The sequence below is a fragment of the Gracilinanus agilis genome, chromosome 2, assembly GCF_016433145.1.
Source record: "Gracilinanus agilis isolate LMUSP501 chromosome 2, AgileGrace, whole genome shotgun sequence".
In the NCBI taxonomy this organism is placed as follows: domain Eukaryota; kingdom Metazoa; phylum Chordata; class Mammalia; order Didelphimorphia; family Didelphidae; genus Gracilinanus; species Gracilinanus agilis.
Window position 1 is genome coordinate 389138918 of NC_058131.1, and position 23297 is coordinate 389162214.

Genomic DNA, 23297 nt, shown 5'->3' on the forward strand with positions numbered 1-23297 from the left:
CTGGTAGAATTAGTAACATCCTAACTCTGGGCATAGTCTCTATTCTTACTAATGAAATGGCAATACAAATGTTTCCAATTCCACAAGAGAATGTAGGTGTATGCCCTTTTATCTGTCCCCAAAAAATGGTTAGAAATGGAAGGAAAAAATTCTCTAAGATAGGACATATCTATGTCTATTTTTTTCTTCTCAGACTCACAACATCCCACAGTCTTAACAATAGGAGTCAGAAGTGTTATAGAGAAGAGAAATAAAAAAGGCCACTACAATCTTAGGCAGAATGAATAGTAGTTTACTGTCAAAATGACAAAATTAGCAGTTCTCCTATATCCTGTTCCAGTAAGACAACATTTGGGGTAATACACTAAATTTTATGAAGGACATTGATAATCTGGATTATATATCCACATTTGGGCAACCAAAGTAGTCAAAAAGGGAAAACCATGGTCAATGAGAATTGATTTAAAGAACTGTGGATGTGCCTTCCAGACTAGAGAATGCTTATGGAAGAAAATATGCCTGACTATCTGAAGGGCCATCTCAAGAAGCATGGCATAGATTGCCCAAGAGACAAAACTAGAATGATTGTGTAATAAGCCAATTGCCCTTTATATTTCTCATCAATACTCAAATGGATTTGTGATCTCACTGACTTTAATGCTTCCTTCCTTCAATGAGGAAGATAGCAACTAATTTTTGCTTGCCTATCTTGTGGGACTAGTAATGTTGTTGTTGTCATTGTTTATCCTTCATTTATGAGGAAGACCAATGACATTATGAGTTGATGTCTTAACTTGCACATGAATTGGATTTAAGTGAAGCACAGTTGCACAAAGTTGTCAGCCTCACTCTCTCATCCATTCATCAAAGTCCAGTAGCAAGATAAATGTCAACACAACTGATGATGGCCAAGGATGTGGTTGATGACCTTCACATCTTCAATGCCTTACCAAGCTCTATGCATTCCAAAATGTGTGCTTTAGCTGCCTTCATGACTGCTGGAACAAATGGTTCTCATCTGCCCATTCCACCTGGGAAAGTCTTCACAAGGGCTAGCTTACACTGTGAAGTGAAACTCAAATGAAAACTCACTTTGCAAGCCTTAAAACACTTTATACATTTTAATAATAATAATAATTGTGATTATCATCATTATCATGATAACTAATAGCCTTCAGTATAGTGATTATCTCATTCTTTAAGCCTTCAACTCTGTTCCTTCTTACTAGCTATTAAATGTTTAAGTACAAATTTGAACTCAGATCTTTCTGGATCTAGACCCATAACTCTAACACTTTGCCACTTAACTATCTCTACTAAGAGAGATAATTTTCTCTTGTGAGAATTTAAGACCTCAGAAAAATATTCTGGTGTCCAGAAATTATTATGATGATGACAATGATGACACAGAACCTCAGAAGCCATCTAACTAACTTCTTTATTCTACTGATGATAAAATTGAGGCTTAAGGAGGTTTGATGACTTGCATAAGGTCACAAAATAATTATGTCAGCAGAGGTCATAGGCCATCTATTTCAGAGTTGATATTCTTTAAACAGTGTACACTATACTACCTCCCATGTGTTAAAGGGATTTTCTTAATCTCTCCCTCTGTCTCCTTAAGAGACTGGAGAGCAGGATTTCTAAATAGATCAGAACTGACAGGAGTAAGTGAGCCAGTGCTGAAGATTCTGTTACCAGAGAGTCAGGACCTAAGGGGAGTAAGTGGCTGGCCCTCAGACATGAAGTTGGTGGGGGGGGGGAGGGTCAGTTGGTCAGTGAGGAGATAAGGAAGCAGCTGCTGACAGGTGGAGTCTGTTGCCTTTTGGATCTCTAAAGAGCAGGAGGTCTGTCTCTGAGGGAAGGATCTGCTGGAAGTTGTCTACTGACAGTTGGGCTACTGTAGAAAACTGATTGAAGGAGTGAGTAAGTGGTGGTTGTTAGGTAATTAGGGAGTTAGTGAATGATTTATAGAATAGAGTAGTCCTGATGTGCCAGGCAGAAGAACCTGTCCTGAGAAGACAGGTAGAGATCCTTTTTGGAAATTTTAGGTAGTATTAGGAATTTTAGGTATATTTGTAGGGTATAAGATTAATAATCTCTCTTTCCTCTTTTCTATCTTTCTATCTGTACTTCTTCCTCTAATTAAACAAAATTTTTGTTAAACTGCTCTCCTCATGTTGTTGAACTCCTTAATTTAACCTTTACACATGATGATTGTGGTTCTGCTTAGCCATTAATGCATCACTATCTTTCCAAAATAGGATGGAATAGGACTGCCAAATCACAGAGAAAGGACCATAAAATATCATATTAATCATTTGACATATATGGAAGACATCAATTTGTATGACTCTAAAGGAAAATATATTGAATAACTACTTCATTACATGGAAATTTTCTACATTGCTATTAAAAAAGTCATTTGGACTTATAAATAAAACTCTCCAGAAGAAAAGTAGATATTGGAGGTCTTAAACTTGAATCACAAAGTCAAAGAGAACTAATGGGTAAAAATGGTGTATAAAAAATATCCCATTTCTCTAAGCATTATCTTATCAGGTTATCATAGTTATCAAAGATATGAGTAGAAGTTGTATATGTCAAGAACCTTACTTGCCTCTTGAAACCAAGGCTCAATATGAGGAACACATTACAAGCAATACACTCCTTCACAATAACCAGTCAGTCTGAACACTCATTTTTCTAAAATAAAGTGAATGTCAAGAAATTATTAACATTCAGGCAAAAATTGTACAATATCAATTCATAAAAAATTAAGGTTTTTAATAGCTATTGACATACCAAGTATTCACAATTTGTAACCTATGTAGAATGAAATCTTAAAAATATAAAAAACTTAGCAAAAGAAAATCAAAACCACATGAGAACAAGATGAGGGAGATACCATCTCCATCATCCTGTTTATACTAAGTTGTCCCAAAAGTACTATTAATAAGCTTGTAGAAGTAAAATACACATTGCAATATTTATTGAATTACAAAAAGCAATCATCATAGCCACCTGTGCAATAGTATGATGAATATTATATATAAAAAATAATAGAATAGCAAAATGTCTCAAGGTAATTTTACCTTAATTCCATTGATAAATATGAAAATGAGATGATGATAATTAATAACAATAATAATACTTTATTGAGTTTTCATACCAAGAATTTTCTATGCCATGAGATCATAGATCCAATTCAAATTAATAATAAAAATTTAAAACAACAGTATTAACTACCATCCATATTAACCTGAAGTTTACTAAGCACTTGTCTCATAAGGAAAAGGCAACATGCTCAGATTTGCCCTTTCTGATAGGTCATACAGCACATGCACAAATAGTTCATGCCTGGTTTCCATCTAATGCATGAAGACTTGGTGAATCTAATTTCAGCCATGATAGCACAGAATAAGTATTATAGGATGGTGAAAAGTCTTTAAATTAGCTTTAGAGCCAAAAGGACTGATGATTTAAGATAGGTTGTTTGGAATTCAGGGTGCATAGAAAAGGTTCAAGCAGATATCTCTAAATCTTTTTCTAATGGCTTCCAATTAAGGAGAATTGTTTTGTTTGGGAGTGAAAATAAGTTAGCTATCACCCACAATGTGAACAATGATGCTATGTTGTGAATGCGTATAGGGGTTGGGGGTTGTGATCTTATATGAGTGTATATACTGAGAGAGGAGTGTCCAATCGACCAGTGAGACCAAATGATTTATCAAAGTCACCAAAGGTCCTAATAGCAACCAAATTCATTAGCAAAAACAGCCAAGTCCAGTGAGGAGCCAACACAGTAGTCAATTGACATGCTTGACCCAGTCCAGAAGGGAACTGGCTTGTCAACTGAAACTTGAAACCCTACAAGGATCCATTCCAGTGCAGCATAGGGCCATTCATCCACTGCCCAAGTGAATTTGATGATAGAAGAAAAGGAATACAAGAGCAAAGATTAACAAGATATTATTAAGCTCCGTATGACATCTACATATATGTATTTTAAATACATATATATGAAAGTAAACTCCAAGTTGGGAAATTATTTGTATTATCTGTCCTTGCTGTACATTTTTTAGCTAAAATCTATTTTATAAAAGCTTATTAGTGTCAATAGATTGTTGGAAACTGAGAATCACAGCAGATGATAGTTTATGAGTGACCATGCTAGAGAGAAACTAATAAAACCCTTAAGGTTAGCCCTAGACCCTTTAGGGAAAAAGTGATAATTCTCTGGATACTCAATATACTAGTGAAAGTGAGAATTGGATCAGCAGTCCCAGAAGTAGTGCTACAAAACCATTTCCATTTTATAGAGGGGTAAACTGAGGCTAGTAAAGGGGACTTAGTTTGCCCAAGGATACTCAGCTAATGAGTGGCAGCAGTTACATATCTTCTGACACCAGTTCCAAGATTTTTTTTAACTAAACTTCCCTTGGGAGTCTAAAAACATTTATTTTCATAGCTAATAGTTTGCAGCTCCATTAGCTTTGGAGCAGCCTGGGGGCCCGCCAACTTGCTAGACAAGGAAGAAAGAGGATGGTCTGGAAAATCAAAACACACAATAGATTTTTTCTTTGCTTTTGTATGCTTTTGAGTCTGTAAATTGGCATAGAAATTATTATTCTCTGGCCTCACACAGTTTTACTTGTAACTACCAGAACCAACTTGCAATAGTGTAACCTGCAAAGGTTCCCCTTTTCCATCACCTTCTATGTTCTATGACCTACATATCCACCATTTAAAAATTCAAGAGTCACATCACACTTTAGTCAGATAGCTGTCAGCTAACTCATAGCCTGAGTTGAGAGGCAATGCTTTAGTTAATACTTACAATCCTTAGTTATGATCTCTGAGCTTAGTTATAAGCTAACAGTTTAGTTATCAGTCTAAACTTTAGAAAAGATCTATAGACAGTCAGCTGAGAGGAAGTTCCTGAAGGATAATATGCTAATCTAGGGAGATGAGAATGTATTCTGTGTAAAAGACCTACATACTCCTAGTTGTTGCTATCATTTATCTGTAAGTCACTCTTCTTTCCTCCATGAGTTTAGGATCTTCATGAGTTTAGGATCTGACTTCGAAACTCTTCCCACACCTGCCCACATTCTTAGTGAATTTATATCAATGACCCTGAATATATACTAGTCATCCAATTCAACAATCTTCTTAATTCTCATGGCATTTGTCTCCATTTGACCTCTTCTACTCATAAGGATTGTCTATGACTAAGATCTCATCATCACCAAAAATGGCTTTGCATCCAAGATCTAAAATTCTGAAAGCATCCTTTCTGATTATAATTCCCTATCATTCCACCTCTTCTACTATATTAACTTGCCCTTCACTTTATTCTGAACTCTTCTTCCCTCAATCCTTTCCTGTTTCCTAGTCTACTATCCCCTTTTTGTCTTCATTCTCTTCTATCCAGTCTTGAAAAAATCAGTTCAAGAAGTCCCAGTCTTCCACACTTGGGTCCCCAAATTTCTCATTTTTCTGCCTTTCTTTGTCTTCCTAATCTTCAGTCCTAGGTCCCAGACATTATTTGCCTTCCATTGACTACTCTTAAAGTCTGGAAATCTTACAGACTGATCTACTACAAATCCATTCCTTCTAACAACATGAAGGACTTCATAGCTGTAGGCGATCCTTTTATTTAGCTCTGATTGACTCACTATCAAATTCCCTACAGTAAATTTTCCAAGACATCTCCTGTTTTATCAAATCTATCCTTGCTGTCCTCTTCTTCAACAAATAACTGCTTCCTACTTAAGCTATTAGTTCTAAACTCCCATTTCTTCCCTCTTCTAAACCTTAAAACCTCTATCAATCCCTTCACCTAATCTTTCTTTTTCCTTTAGAGGATAAAGTCATTTTCCTTGCCCACATAGACACTATCTTTCCACCCCTACCTTTGATCCCATCATCTTCCATTCCCCACCTGTTAGCAGCTTACTCAACTGACCAATCATATTCATTCTAATTCTGATCATCTTTATCACAATCACTTCAAGTCTAAAATGTTCTCTCTCCTTACCTATTCATGGAATTTCTAACTTTTTTCAAGATTGGTTTAAATGCTGCCTTCAACAAGAAGTCTTTCCCAATTGCCCCATTAGCTAGTGTCTTCTTTTCCTAGACTATGTTGCATATATTTTGTATTTGTTCTGTGTATATTTCTCTATGCTTATGCCATTCCACTGATAGAATATAAGTTCCTTGAGAGCAGAGACTATTTAATTTTTGGTTTTGTATCTCCATTTCTTTGACTAGTGCTTGGTATATAATAAGCACTTAATTATTGCTGATTGATATATTTTTATATTCTCTCCATTGAAGCCCAGGACCCTGAACTCAAGAGCCTTGGGAATGGTATTGTCCTCTAAGCCAATGAGTTTGCTGTCAGTCTAGCCCCTGAAGTTCTTATCTGGGGCATTATAGAGAAGGGACCCATCTTCCTCATCACTACCAGCTACAGTCACTGACTAACTTCTACCACCAGATGGATAGGCAAAAAAGTCCTAGTAATGGCAGGTCCCCCAATTCTGTCCCAGTTATCACAACCATCATCTAGGAAAATTACTCCTTTGAAAAAGGAGCCTGCTACCATTTTTCTACCAACTTCCACTAACACAGAAGACAAGTCAACCCATCTGAAATAGCAATGCACCACTAAGAGAAGAAAAGAGAGAGCATGTGCCAGACAAGTCAAGCCACCACCACTGCCTTGACCACCAACTCTCCTCAGACCCTAAGAGAGAAAGCCCATAACCCTGAACCCAAGAGTCCTTCCTCTAATCTATACTGGCTCTATGACCCAGGAAATACTGCTTACTTTCTCAGTGTCCCAGACCATTCCCTAAAACTAAATGACAGAATGAAGGACTAAACTCATGTCTTCCTGATTCTACAATCAGTTTGCTACTCAATACAGCATATGGTATCTTACCCTGTAAATTATTCTGTATGTATACCTCCTTTTACAGCAAAATTTGGAGAACTACCCATCCTCTTATAATGAATCTTTTAATGCCACCATTGTACTGAACCTGTTCGCTTAAAGGTCAACAATGGCCTCTTTTTTTTTTTCTCCAGTTTAAACCTTTTATTTTTTATTTAAAATTTTTTTTTTAAGAAAAATTTTCCATGGTTACATGATTCATGTTTTTTACTTTCCCCTTCAGCCCCTTTTGCCCCCCCCCATACCCAACACACATTTCCACTGCTTTTAATATGTGTCAGCAATCAAGACTTATTTCCATATTATTGATAGTTACATTGGTGTGGTTCTTTCGAGTCTACATCCCCAATCAAATTCGCATCAACCCATGTGTTCAAGCAGTTGTTTTTCTTCTGTGTTTCCACTCCTGCAGTTCTTCCTCTGAATGTGGGTAGTGTTCTTTTCCATAAGTCCCTCCAGATTGTCCTGGGTCATTGCATTACTGCTAGTACAGAAGTCCATTACATTCAATTTTACCACAGTGTATCAGTCTCTGTGTACAGTGTTCTTCTGGTTCTGCTCCTTTCACTCTGCATCAATATCTGGAGGTCTTTCCAGTTAACATGGAATTCCTCCAGTTTATTATTCCTTTGAGCACAATAGTATTCAATCACCAACACATACCACAATTTGTTCAGCCAGTACCCAATTGATGGGCATACCCTCGTTTTCCAGTTTTTTGCCACCACAAAGAGCCCGGCTATAAATATTTTTGTACAAGTCTTTTTATCTATGATCTCTTTGGGGTACAAACCCAGCAATGCTATGGCTAACAATGGCCTCTTAATAGTTCCTTCTGATGTTCTTTTTCTCAGGTTTTACCCTGCTTGATTTCTCTGTGATACTGACTATTGTTGACCATCCTCTCTTGGATATTTTCATTTCCCTGGCTTCCATGTTTTCCTATCTTCTGGTTCTTCTTCTATCCTTATGACTCTTCTTTCTCAGTATCATCCAGTGGATCTTTATGTTTCTTCCTCTCCCTTTAGACTGAATAACCCCCTACCCCTGCACCCAGGTCTTCATCACCTTTGATCAAGACTATTGCAATAGGATATTAGAAACTTTTTCTTCTTTCTGTCTACTTCTTGCCCCATTCATCATCCTAAGGTTGTTGAAATAAGTTTTTTAAGATATAGGCTTGACTATGCTAAACTCTGCTCAAAAACTTTCGGCAGTTCCACATTGCTTCCAGGAGAAAATACAAATTCTTTTGCCTGATATATAAAGCCCTCTGTAAGCCACTGAAAAGTTACTTTGCTGTTTGTTTGTTTGTTTATGTTGTTGTTTTTCTTTTTATTGTTATCACCTATTTTAATATTGCCTATCTTTACCTCAGAACCTTTCCCCTACCCCTGCCTAGAAGATGACCTTTATAAGAAAGAACTTTTTAAAAAAGACTTTAAAGCTTTAGCAAACTTTTAAAAAGAAGACTTTAAAGCTTTAGCAAAACCAATCAAACCACTGAAAACATCTGAATTTCATGCAATGTTTCACACTCAAAGGCCCTTCTCTTTGCCAAGAAATGAGGGGAGAAGGGGGCAGCTGGGTAGCTCAATGGATTGAGAACCAGGCCTAGAGACGGGAGGTCCTAGGTTCAAATCTGGCCTCAGACACTTCCCAGCTGTGTGACCCTGGGCAAGTCATTTGACCCCCATTGCCTACCCTTACCACTCTTCTGCCTTCGAGCCAATACACAGTATTGACTCCAAGACGGAAGGTAAGGGTTTAAAAAAAAAAAAAAGAAATGAGGGGAGATGCCTTCTGTGGGGCCAATCTTGGTCATTATAATTTTGCAACATTTATTTTTCATTGTTTTGTGGTGTAGTTATAGTATCGTTTATTGATTTTGCTTATTTCCCATTGCATTAGTTGTTCATCTAAGTCTTTCCATGTTTCTCTGTATTTATCTTGTTTCTCATTAAGGATAGCATAGTGTAATGCAGGATTGATGCAAGTTCTCTTGCATTTGCAAAATGACTCAAGGCAATCCTGGCAGTTAGGGGAACAGAATGTTGACCCAGCAAGTCCTGGGTCTCACAACCATACAGTTGGAGCTGGCACTATAAATATCCCTGGAGAACCAACCTGGGGCTTCTGATTTCCTTGACCTGACCCAGACATCCAGAGTCCTCCCTTGGTCTCCCCCTTGGGCCCTTGGAGGAGGGACATGGTGGGAGGTGGAATGTGGGAAATTTAGTTTACTTAGCCCAGGCAGGGACACCCCTGAACCAGATCATTACCCTCATTTGTCAAGCTGATAGACCACTCTACATCAGGGCAGTGGAATTTATCTCTGGCTGAGGGGCTGCTTCCCTCAGCTTGATCTTACCTTCTGAGACCCTCTGCCAGCACTGGCCAATCACCCATAGCAATAGCTTCTCCAGACCCTAACCCTCCTCCCTCAGTTTACCCTTGTGTTTAAATAAACCCCTTGGCCATATTCTGAGAGTTTCAGTGATTCATTTATAACATCAACCAGGGCCAAGGGCTGAGGAGAAGGAGGCTAGTTATCACTTGTTTCCAGAGGGGTTAGACCAGGTTCACTTCCTGTGGGCTTCCAGTTTCTCACCAGCAGAGAGGGGCTCCTCACTCCTCACCTTAAAGGAGCCTACAGACAGCGGGGAGACTGACTGGTCACCTCTCTTCAGGACCTCACATTCCTGGCTGTCTTAGATCAACATATAGTGAAGTTGTTAGCTCCCTGGCCCAGGAGACTCACTGGTACCACCAGCTACCCTATTACAAGCCTGTCTAGCCCCATTATAATAACAGTTATATTTTATCTTATCCATGTGCCACAATTTGTTTAGCCCTTTTCTGATCAATGAATATCTCCTTTGTTTCTAGCACTTTGCTACCACAAAAAATGATACTATAAATATACTGATGGCTATGAAGACTTTCTTTTTGTTAGTGACCTTTTAGGTAATATATGTGTTATCTCAGGGTCAAAGGAGAAGACAAGGCAATAGTGACTTGGGTTGACATTTTAACCACTTTATTTGCATAGTTCAAATTTGTTTTCCAGAATGGTTGTGCTAATTCACAGCTCTACCAATAATATGCCCTTTCCCCCCACAATTCTTCCAGTGTTGAATACTCACCCCTTTTGTCACTTTTGCTATTTTTCTGTGTAGAAGGGGAAATATTAGGGTTGTTTTTGTTTGAATTTTACTTGTTAATAGTGATTTAGAGCATTTTTTGTATGTTCATCATTTGTAATTCCTCTTTTGAGAACTAATTGCTTTTAATAGGGGTTTAGCCACTCCTTTTCCCCCTATGATTTCATGACTCCCTTTCACACATTTTACTTTCTAGCCAAAATGAGCTATTTGCTGTTCCCTGAACACTTGACATGTTGTCTCCTACCTGCATGTGTTGGTGCATTTCCTTTCCCCACCTTAATTATTTTTTGTCTCTCTTCTCTGTCTCCTTCTTCACCTCCCTTCTTCCCCCCTCATAAAGACACACACACACACACACACACACACACACACACACACACACATGCACACATACCCTGCTTCAGCAACATATTGCCTTGCACAGAGCAAGTACTCAATAAATATTTTGTTTAAATTAAATTAAAAAACAGTTTTCACGCTTTTAGATATTCTTTGCATGACAGCCCTGGAAAATGATTTAAGTATCCTAGTTTCATATGTCTCTCCATTAAAATAACTCTTATGAAAATACCCAGTAACAAGTAAAAATCTCGCTGGTCTCTTCCTTCCTGCTTCTCAGAGCATATACCCTTTATTGAAATTTGAGGATGGGAAGTTAGAATAACTACCTACTTTCATTGCCTTCCTACTCCTTATTCTCCACCAATATCAGTCCCAATTCTGCCATAAGGATCATCATTGTGTGCTAGGGCTTAAATGTATTAGTTATATATAATTAGTTATATACAATTAGTTATATATATGTATATATATAGTTATATGCTTATCCTATGAATTCATGAAAGACCAGCTGCTGTTTCTGAGAATCGCCCTGCAGCTGCCAGTCTTCTAGTGTTAAGGTTGAACACCATGACCTATGAAGTACTTCTTCAGCTTTCTTAATATTAAAATCTTCAGCTCTGACTCATAGAATGTCGTTATTTTAAATACATCTTCTCTCTGTGACTGAAACCCACATAATGTCTTCCATGAAAAACAAGCAGTTTGGTAGAATTTTGTAGGCAGCATTCAATGGCTCAACAACTTTTCTGAAGGTCTATGAAATAATCCCAGGAACCTGCATGAAGCAATGTATGTGATGAATTCCCAACATCTCTACTGGAAAGTTTATTAACAACTTAGCTCTGAGATAAGTAACTGTATTGACACAGGTGTAAATGTGGCTTTCTGGTTTTCAACTTTGCCACTGATCTCTCTTAAGGTAGAAAGGATTAACTAAGATCTAGAGGATTCAGGATCTCTCAGGAAGCAAAATTAACTCACAGGATACTGGACTGTCTTGGGGGTGGAAGGTGAAAGAATTCTCTAAAATCTCCTGGTTAGCCAGTTTTCTACGAATGCTAGGACATTCTCATAATTACCAAATAAAGTCTTATTCATAAGCCTGAACTCCAAAATAAAGCATATACAACTGCTTGAAATATAAGGAATACAAGGCAAATCTCTTGTCTATAGATAGAAGAAGATTAAAATGGGCATGACATGAACTACTTAAGGGAATTTTATATTAATATGAATAGGAAATTTTTGACACAAACAGCATCTTTCAGTGGGAATGATATCTTTTAATACTAACTCTAAAGAAACAAACACACACACACACACACATACATTACTTTAAATTAGTACATCTTCCAATAGACTGAAATGGCAAAAAGGCCAGGAGGTTCTGAATTCCAAATTACAATACTGAAAGGGAAAGGGCTCAAAGATAAGCATGGGGGTGGAGTGGAGGAGAGAAGGGTGAGGAGATTGAAGGGAGAGTGAAGGAGTGGGAAGGAGGGGACAGATGAGGAGATAGCTAAGAAGGCCCTGATGAGATTCTGCATCCTACTTGCAAAAAACTTTCTACAAAACACATTTAACTCTCATGATTTCTGAGAGCAGAGAAGAGGGGCAGAATGAGGCCAATGAGGAAGAGATATAAAAGAAGATAAATAAATCTTTTTGCAAGAAAAAGAATTAACAATAGAGACAATTAAAGGAGGTTGAAGGTCATTTAAGAAGAAAAGAGAGATCATGGAATGATACATCCAGTTTGGGCCAATCCCCTTGTTGGCAGAATTATTGAATCATAGAATTTCATATTTAAAACAAACCCCAGAAAACATCTAGATGATCCCCTAAGTTAATACTCTCAATTATGTGGTTTTGAGGCCTTAAAGAGCTAAACATAAATGTACACTCCTCCAAAGGAAAAAAGTCTAAACATTTCTCATGTTTTCATTGACCTTCTTAATCTCTTTTTATCTTCTCAGAAGCTCTGTGAGGCAGACAGATTATTATCATAATTTTAAAGAAGAATGAGTGCATTTCAATTTGGTTAAATTCATTATTAATTTTAAGATATATAATTCACCAGCTAATCAACATGTCAGCAAGGAAATCTGCCCATTACCCCTAAGATAACCAAAGAATCATCCTAGAATTGCAAGTGACCTCAGAAGAGAGCTAACCCATTCCATACTCAGTGTCACACTCGTCTAGACCAGTGATGGGCAAACTTTTTAAAGAGGGGTCCAAAAGAAAGGAAATGCTCATCTGTCAGTCTGTTTCTAAGGCAACTCTTCGGAAGTTTTATTGTATTGTATCCTACTCATTGTATTCGTCAGATTAGGAATAATGTCATGTAGCCTGATAGAACATTTCAGGGGGCCACATCTGGCCTGCAGGCGTAGTTTGCTCATCACTGGTCTAGACAGTTTCTCCATCAGATGGTTATACAGTTTGGAATCAGACACCTCCAGTTATAGACAACTCACTACTTCATATAAAATCATAAGATCTTACAGAAATGTTACAAGTATCTAGTTCCTCCCCTAAATAGAATGTACATTTCTGAAAGTTGACTACCCTACCTTATTTTTTACATATCCCCTGAAATCCAGACCTATCAAATCAGCTCTTCAATTTCTAGAATCTCTTGAGAAAAGTAGCATAATGTAGTGAAAAGAGAGCTAACCTTGAAACCAGGAAGGCTTGAGTTCCCATGTCTGTCCTATAATTGAAGGTGTAGATGGATAAGTTATTTACTCTCTCAGTACTCTAAGTCAAAGATATCAAAGTCAGAAAGAGAGGCGCTCCAGAATGCAGCAGAAACCAAAAATTAAAATGTTATTGGGAAATGCTTAACAAAGTGAATAAAAATAGAATTCAACATTGACGATGTTAATTTGTGGTTTTCTAAGTCAATATGTGGTGGCTCAAAAGGATTTCTTTCTATTTGAGCTTGATACCACTGCTAGGCAATTCTTTAAAACTGTAAATTGAATGGAAGGGGCTGAGGTATATTGAAGAGGAAATGTCTTTGCCCAATAGCTTCCTTTACTAAGGTCCAATCACTATCTGGTCTTGCTATATAGTGGTACCTTAATACATGAGTTTAATTAGTTCCATCGCCAAGCTCATAATTCAATTTGTTCATATGTCAAATCAAACCTCCCCATTTAAATTAATGGAAATGCAATTAGTCCATTCCAGTCCCCCAAAAAACATGAATTTTTTGTTTTATAAGCTTTTAAATATGAAGATGTACTTTATAAATAGCAAATAAATATATTTCTAGATGATAAGAAAGAATGTAAAGAAATAAACTTGCTTATGAAATGTTATTTACCTTCAAAGTCAGGGGAAGATGCTGGTGGAGGTTTTCATTTCCTGCACTATTGCTTAACATAACTTACTCTCTACACAGGTAATGCTACATTTAAATGCAAAATTGTCCTTACACATTACTTCTGATATGTAACTTTATTACTAAACTTAATTGCTTTTTTTTTACTTTACTTATTATCATCATTTTCATCAATGAATTTTGGCTGTTTTGCTACACTTTTCTTGATTTCACTTAGAGGCCATTTCGACAAAAACTTTTCCATGGAAGTTTGTTTCTTCCTCCCTTTCAGAACATTTTGATAATATGTGAAACAAGTGTGGTCACACAGCTCCAACACACAACCTGTTGCAACTTTTTCTGGGTGTGTCTTTTCAATAATTGTTTAATTTTTTCACAAATCCTCAACATTTCCTTAATCTCACTTGGGCTTCTCCCACTGGAGGAAGCTTGTGATTCAAATATCCACTAGTGACTTAAAACAAAAAAAAATCCTGACCGTAACTGCTCATATCTTAAATCATTCCTGACTTAAGATGCTCGTGTCTCAAGGTACCACTGTACTATTCTACTAAGCAGTAAAAGGAAATAAACTATTTTCAAGTGAAGAATTGCAAAGTCTTACAAACATATATGAAATATTATTCTAAATTAAACTAATAAGAGAAATGAAAATTAGAACACCCTTGAGATTTCACCTTAAAGCCAGTAAATTTACAAAATCACGAAAGATGGGAATAGTCAGTGTTGGAGGGGTTGTAAAAAGATAGGCATAGAAATGCATTGTTGGTGGAGCTATAAATTGATTCAACCATTCTAGAAAGCAATTTGAGGTTATATTTACAAAATGAGCAAAGCCTCACTAACCGTTTAATCCAAAGACCTTGGAGTTCAGGATATGTTCCCAAGATGATAAAGGCAGAAAGAAACATCCCATATACACCAACTTATTCACAACAGTAGGTTGTATAGTTGTAAAGAACTTGAAACAAAATAAACATACAGAATAAATTCTGGTATATAAAATATAATCCTATAATTATTCCTATGGCTCAAGAAATATTTTTTTCACAGTAAAGTTCTTCTAAGAACTGAGTCAAAGTCTGACTTCCTGTGCCTGTTTTTCATTGGTTCTAAGTCTTGTCCTCTGGGGCAAAGAGAGAGGATAATTCATCTCCCTATGACAGCCCTTCACATATGTCAATACTGGTACTGCTCCTCCTAGCTATTGTTTGACCAGAAATTCTTACTATGTTGAAGCACAAAACTAACATCCTCTTCTGAGTAAGGCACCCCCGACCCCCATATTTGAATTCAGACTTTCAGGACTCCTAGAAAGGTCAAAGAAAATAATGTATAGTGAAAAAACTTTAGTACAAAGAAGAGTCTCAGAGGTAGTATAGAAAGGTATTGTTATCATTCTTATCCTCTCTCCTGAACCAGTGGGCTTTTCCCTTCCTGAACAGAAGCCATATCTCAGTGTGGCATTTAAGGCACTGGAAGGAGATGGCATTGGTGGCAATATCTGAAGATAAATGACCATAATACCATAGCTGTATTAAACTGTCATAGGCAATATTCCCATCAGGCCTGCAGATAAAATACTGACTTTAAGTAGTGCCATACTACTGGGTTCAGGACCCTAAATTATGCCCAGGGTTGGCCCGTTTTTAGAAAGGTAAGATGGATGCCAAGGCATTAACCACACCATCTGAAGCTATCAAAAATGTTGGTGGAGATGAAGAATGTTGATGTAGAACTGCATTTCAGATTTATATATTAAAAATGTATCAGAATATGAAGCAAAGAGACTTAGTGGAACACAACCTGTCTTAGTTTTCTAGAATAATAATAGCATCCTTACATTTATATAGTAATTTAGAGTTTACAAAATAGTTTCTTCACAACAGCTCTCTGAGTTAGGTAAAATTAGTGTTATTCTTGTCATTTCAAAGATAAAGAACTTGAGACTCAGAAAAATAATGTGACTTGCACAAGGCCCCACAGTTAATAAGAGACAGAACCAAGAACTCAGATAGAACTCTATTCCACATTGACCCATCTGAGACGCAGTTAATGACTGCATAAGAAATTAAATGAAGTTCTTTGGTTTTTCCCAAACCATAAAGAAAACAAAGAAAACTTTTCATGATTTGTTACAATTTTCATTAACAAACTGTTGTCTCCAAACTGAGTTTGGGTTTGTTAGGATTTTTTTCAGTGAGGAAGACATCTTTGAATGATGCATAATCACAAAAATCCAAATTCAGAACTTCATGATTTGGATTCAATTCACCATTCTAACCTTATCTGACATTATGACATTTCATAGACATCATGTTCCAGACCTAGTGAAAAACTTGCCATCCCTCATTCCATATTGCTTATCTAGTCTTTTACTATACCTTTGCTCATATCATCTCCTATTCCTGGACTACCTACCTGTCTCCCTTAAATCTTACCCATTCTACAAAGCTCTGATCAAATGCTATCTCTTCCATTGAGACTTCTATTATATTCCTAGATGGAAGTGATCATATGATCCTCTAGTATATGGTATGGGACCCAAAGAAAAGTCTTATACTTTGGGTGTTCTTTTCTGAGTTCCAAAATAGTCGAAATGGATTTCATTAAAATTGACCTCACTCTTAAGAATCAGAAAGAAAGGAGGTTAAGAAGATTAAAGAGACGAAAAGACCAAAGAAACTTCCACCCACCTTTGATATAACTTTGTTATATCTTCCCATTAGTGAAACTATAAAACTAATGGCAGATTTTAAAATCATGAAGGTTCATGAAACACTAAGAATTGGGGGAAAAACATATTGAATAATAATAAGTGATGCAGGAGAGAGGTGAAACCACAACTTAGATATATTAATTCTGTATTGGAATTGCCAAGGGGTGAAGGATCATGGAGCTGAGATAATTGCTAATTAAATTTGGACAAGACAGGCAAAGAGCCAGATGAGTGTCCCTGCCTTCCAATGGGTCACCCATTGACTGTCATCCTGGGTCTTGATTAAACTTCACAAAATGATTAAGTGATTAAGCCTTAAGCTATTTTGAAATAGACCATAGCTCATCAGCACTAAGCCATAGCCCACAATTCATTATAGTTTCTCTCCTTTGGCAGGGAATGTATTTGGGCATGGGGTGGGAATGGGATCAGCTATTGCAGTAGTGAACAGAGTAATAGTCTGCCTCTGAGACTTGCATCACTTGTAGACCCATTTACCTACATTCATTGGTAGCTAGATGGTTTTGTAGAAATACTAATTAGGTCAAGTGATGCCATCGATAGATCTATAGGGGTGAAATAGTTCCATGGAACTGAGGTTTCTGCACACTTAAAAAGTGATATAGTGATTGGAAAAACAGTAATATCCAGGGGAGTTAATGCAGCTAGGACTCAAGGACTAGCTTTGATAATAGCTGAAATTTGATTGATATCTTAGAAGATGGGCAAAATGATGTTACAATAGGTTTTCTCAAGGTTGAATGAGATTTTGCTATGGCATGCTTTCAGCATAGTATAATGGAAAGAAAGAAGGATTTGGAACCAAAAGTCCCCAATTTGAGATATAATTCCACCATTTACTATAGGATCAAGAGTGAATCACTTAACTCTTCTGAGTTTCAGTTTCTTCATATATAAAATGGAAAAAAATGAATCTTTTATCACCTACCTTATGGTATTATGAGAAAAGTACTTTTAAATTATAAAACACTATAGAAATTGTGATATTGCCATTACTATTAACATTTTTATTATTGTTAACAATAGTATTATAAAAATGAAAAATAAATATGGGGAAACAATTATCTGAGTCAAACTGAGATTAATTTGTGAAAGTTACAAATTACAAATGTCAGGGTTTAGATCCAGATCCATCTCCATCCTAGGTTGGCCAAAAGATACAATGCTTATGCATCCTTATAAAGGTAGTGGTCATCAGAACATCTCTTCAGGGTTATCATACTATCTGAAACATCTTCCAGGATACTGGACATATGAGCAGACTTCCTTTGGCAGCATTTCAGAGGATTTTCTTTGTCATTTTTACTCACAATATGATTATTGATGACTGATTCTCATACACATTTAATTAATTGATAATTGTGGTTATTCCTTGTAATTAATTCTACTACGATTACAACTTAGAATTATACTATTAGTCATCTAAGAGGATTACATGCAGAAGTTATACACAGACAAAATATTAATGAAACAATTAATATATCCTCATTAAAATACTTAACTAAGTTGTCTTTTATAGTACTCAAAACTAAGTCAAGAAGAAAATTTTTTCCTTCTAAGTTAATAAGAAAGATTTGAAAAGGAGAGGGGCAGGGGCGCTACAAGTTTATTATACAGTAAAATTTTCAAAGTTGATTATAGATGGTCATTGTATTTATTTGTCTATCTCAACTATTTTTCAAAATCATTTATTTATTTATTTATTTAGAACTATTTATATGATACATTTTCTTTCCTTCCCCTCTTTCCTCCCTTCTCCCAGAGCCAACGAAGAATTCTTTTGGTTTCATAATTTCCACATCACTACCATCACTACCCAAGAAGTCTTCTGATNCATTTCTTTTCAAAAGAATCCATCTATTTTTAAGGAAGAAGAGATGTTACTCAATTTCTAAGTTAATGTTTTCCTTTAATTTTCTAAGATGATCAAGTATCTTAAATTCCTTTTCACTGGGAAAAAAGTACATACTAAACAGAATTTTTAAAATGGAAGAGACCCCAAAGATTACCTAGACCTCCTTTATTTTTGCAGATGTGGAGACTGAGACCCAGAGGCAAACCAATTTGTCCAGTCATACAGTTAGGAAGAAGTATAAATAGAATGTTATTCCAAATCGTCTGACTCCAAATTCAGTTGTTTTTTTCTACTCCACTATACAGGTAGGATCCTATAATTAATTTAATTCAACAAATATTCAATATACCAGCTAAATGCAAGGCTCTATGCCAGAAAATAGAGATACAAAGATGATTCTAAGTATCTGCCATCTCAGTATACAACTCACCTATCTGTAGTGCTTTATGATTCTAATCTCCATAGAACCTAAATGAGGGAAGTCTGTGCCAATGGGATGCAAAATCTGGCAAGTACTACCCTGCTGGAAAGGCTCAGACCATTGTCCGGGTAATCATCTCTCATCTAAGGACCAGCCTAGAAAAATTCAGAGTGGCTCATCACCAGGTTGCCTTCAAGGAGTTGGATTTTTTTACTCACTGCAACTCTTTAAGAACATAAGTTTTAGTCATGTCTTTTGGTTTCATAATTTCCACATCACTACCATCACTACCCAAGAAGTCTTCTGATGTAACAAAGAAAATCAGGAAATAAAAACTAATGAAATCATGTCTGGCATTTCTTCTGCATCTCAGTCTTGTGGCCCACTATCTCCCTATTGCAAGAAGGGAGATTCCTAATCTTTTCTCTATGGGACCAAGCTTAGTCAGAATAATTACTCTGCATTTAGCTTTATTTTAAGGTTCTTTTCATTTTAAAGTATTGATGTAATAATATATATTTTTGTCCTAGCTTTTCTTCCTTCAATCTGGCTCCATTCATTCAAGTCTTCTTGTGTTTCTTTGAATTCCTGGCATTCATTGTTCCTTAGGCCACAATAAATATTCCATTAACTTCATATGCTGTAATTCATTCAGTCATTCCCCAATAGATGAGCACCCACTTAATTTCCAAGTTTCTTAAACAAGAAATAATGCTGTGAATTATTTTAGTGAGTGGGGAAAGTTGTTAGTTCAAATCTAGCTTTAGACATTGGCTATATAACCCAGGTCAAGTCACTTAACCTCTATCTGTCTTGGTTTCTTTATCTGTAAAATGGGAATAATTACTACTACATCCCAGGATTTTTGTGAGAATAAAATGAGATAATATTTGTTAAGCACTTCACAAACCTTAAAGCACTGTAATGTTAGTTATCATCATCATTATCATTATTATTTCTAATAGTAGGATCACTAGGCCAAATGGTGGGAACAATTTAATGACTCTTCTCGAATAATTCCAAATTGCCTTTAAAAAAGTTAGACTAAATCACAGCTCCACCAATCGTACTATATCGTGCCTGTATTCTTATAGCCTTTCAAAAACCAATTATTTCTGGTTTGTTTTTGGAGTTTTTGTCATCTTTGACAATTTGCAGAGTAATTCTTAATGGTTATTAATTAAATTATAGAAGGATTGGGATCCATATACTGATGAAATTCCATATCCTTGAAATATTAGTATATTTAAGTCTTTTATAACTATCAACCCATTTAATTCTCACAGCACCTCTATGAGATAACTATTATAAATATTACTGCTTTGCAGATGAGTTAACCAAATGTCAAAGAAGTCAACTGACTTGCCCAAGGTCACACAGCTGAACATGGTTGGATTAGGGCTAGAATTTGAAAATCAAATTTTCTGCCTCTAGGACCAATATCCTTTTGTCCGTGCTATAGGGACTCTGTAAAATATATACCAATATTTGTCCCAAATGATTTTGCAGTTCAGGCAGAAAAATAAAATGAGTATTAATGAAGAAAACCAGATTAGTACTTAAAATCAGTCATGTAGACTCTTCAAGAAAAAAAATAATTTTACTCTTTATTGGAATTCACACCTGCCTACTGCTTGATATCTTCTCCATAGACCTTCCTCACCTTGGACTCTGAGTCCCCTTAATTGGCATCATCCATCCCCTGTTCAGTTCTGTGCCTTGTAGACTGTTTGTAGCCAAATGAAAGGATTGTGGCACATCTCAACTGTTCAGTTTGGCCGTCTTAACAGTCCATCTGGATTGATTCAGCTGCAGTGCATCTGGGTAGATTGATTACATGCCAAGTCAGCACAAATATACTAGGTTTGCCTTTCCAAGGTCTGGTTATTTTTGCTCTGCAAATTTGGCTATGAAATCATAAAGATGGGGTGGGGGTGCTCAAAAAGATTTAAACTCTTTCAGACATCGGAGGTTTCCATTCTAATTATCTGTCAAAGTCTGCTACAATATAGTGGAAAGTACTTGATGCAGGGAGTCAGAAGTCCTGGGTATCAAGTCCTAGCTCAGCTACCGGCTCTGGCTCTGTGAGTTTGGGCAAATTCTTATGCCATTCTTGGACTCAGTTCTTTAGTATGCAATGTGGAGATGCTGTCAATGAGTTTGAAGTTTCTTTCCAGCTCTATGATCTAAGGTTCTAAGACCTTAATTTTTTAGAGGAAAAAACTAAGGTCACAAAGTGGTGAAGAGACTTGCTCAAGTTGCACAGCTTTTCCCAGATGTAGGTTGTGGGCTTGTACTGATACATGTGGAAGGAGCTGGAATTGCTGTGTATCTTCCTCCTAGAACACAAGGTTTATCCAAACTCCTTAGGCTAAGCACGGGCAGTGAAGTGTGGCCCTTGTGTCTCAGCAGCTAGAGCACGGAGACATATTACTTCTCCATCTTTGCATCACTTTTCTCCCTTCCCTCCCCCATCTCCCTAGGATCCCTAGCTCAAGGGGGTTTATTGCCTCCAGCCTGGGTTGCCTAGCAACCGGATTCAGCAGCTTCCTGCTAGACAAAGGCTTTTCCATCCTTTTCTATGGCAGCGTTAATGCTGATTGTTGTCCAGGGAACAGTTCCAACTATAGATGCTCAAAGATGTGAGGATGGGATCAGGGATTTTGAAGGCCTTTAGGGCCAAGGATGACCCTCGAGAGTCAGCCTGCAGAATGGGGGAAGTTAGCTTCTAATTCCAAGCCTCCTACCACAGTACCCCTCTGCACCCCTCCCAGCATGCATAGGTACACACTGGGCCTTCCAAATCCCTGCTGCAGAGGCAGCCATGGTACAGTAGTTTAGGACTCAATAGTCAAAGGACCTGAGTTTCTATCCTAGAACTGCTGTTTACTAAACCTATATTACTATAGGCAGTTTTCTTTCTCTCATGGAGCCTTAGCGTCCTCCTCTGAAGTAGGAGGAATGTAATCCTTGCCTATCTCTTTTAATTTGTTTTGCAGATCAAATGAGATAATAGATGTATGTTAAAGTTCTTCAGAAATGTCAAGGGATTGTTATGGGAATGTAATTATTATTGTTTAATAAACTAATTTAAGCAGCTCCTATGCAATAGTCATGTGGGATCTCTTTTGGTTTTGGTATTTCTGGCAAGTAGAGGTAAATTCATATAATTTCACAGACTAAGAGACAGGCACAAATTCATTTAGTGCTCTCTGGGATTCCCAGAGGAAATCAGAGCATCTTTTTGTCACCCTGGCTTAGCTCCAGCAAAAGGTGGACCCTTTATCTTCCTGAGCTGCAAGTTAGAAATGCTTCAGTAGACATGAACCCTATTGGTCTGATCATAGTCTACATTTTCCCCACCAAAATCTGGTTTGAATCAAAGTAGAATGTGACCTCTTCGGTGTTTGTATATAACTATGTGTATATGCATGCATACACACAGATACATATGTACATGTGTGGTCACACAAATATTTTTTTCCATTTCAAAGAATTTCATTTTAAGCATATAGTCTACATGTGGGGAGAGAAGGAAGAGGAAGAAAATAGTCTATATTCCAGCCAATGCAATATTTGGATGGCATTTTTACCATCCAAATATCTTTCTATAACCAATCTGATCCTGCAAAATAGCCTGGCCATATCAAGCTCATTTTTCAAAGTGAGCTAAAGAATGGTGAAGGGAGTTGTCCATGTTTACACAATTAATCAATGATAAAGCTAGGAGTAAAATATCAAGTATCTGGGTTCTGGCTGAGCTAAATTACATTATAAGATATATGGCCTTAGATTTGATCTAAGAAAGGACTTCCTAACTATGGGGCTTCAGTCTGCCCTATGATGGGTTTTTGAGGAATGTTTTGAGTGACTAGACAACTCCCATCTCGAGCAGGACAATTTGAGTGGGACCTGGCTTGGAGGAAGAGTGATGGTATAAAGGACCCCTTCAGCCCCAGGATGCTTGTCACTTTGACTTCACACAGATTTTTTGTCTTGCTTTTTTTTGTTTTTCCCTTTCATTCCTCATCACAGTGACAATAACTCAGTTCATAAAATCACAGAACTGGGAATAATAGCACAGGTTACACACCCCATGACTGGAGTCTACATCCTCCTAATTAGTATCTCTTAGAATCTCTAGTTTCCTTCAAAGCTGAGTTCATGTCACCTTCTACCTGAGATCTTCCTTAATCCCCCCACCTACACCTATCCCCCAAAATGACTTCGTATTTATTTTGCACATATTTTGCATTTACAAACATGTGTATATGCTGCAATCAAAAGGACCTAAGTATATAAGGACCAGCCCTATATACTCCCCACCTGAGTGACCCTGGGTGATCATTTAATCTCTGTCAGCCTCAGTTACTTCATTTGTAAAATGGAAATAATAATAGCACATATTTTCCAAAATTGCTGTGAGGATAAATTAGATATTCATAATATACTT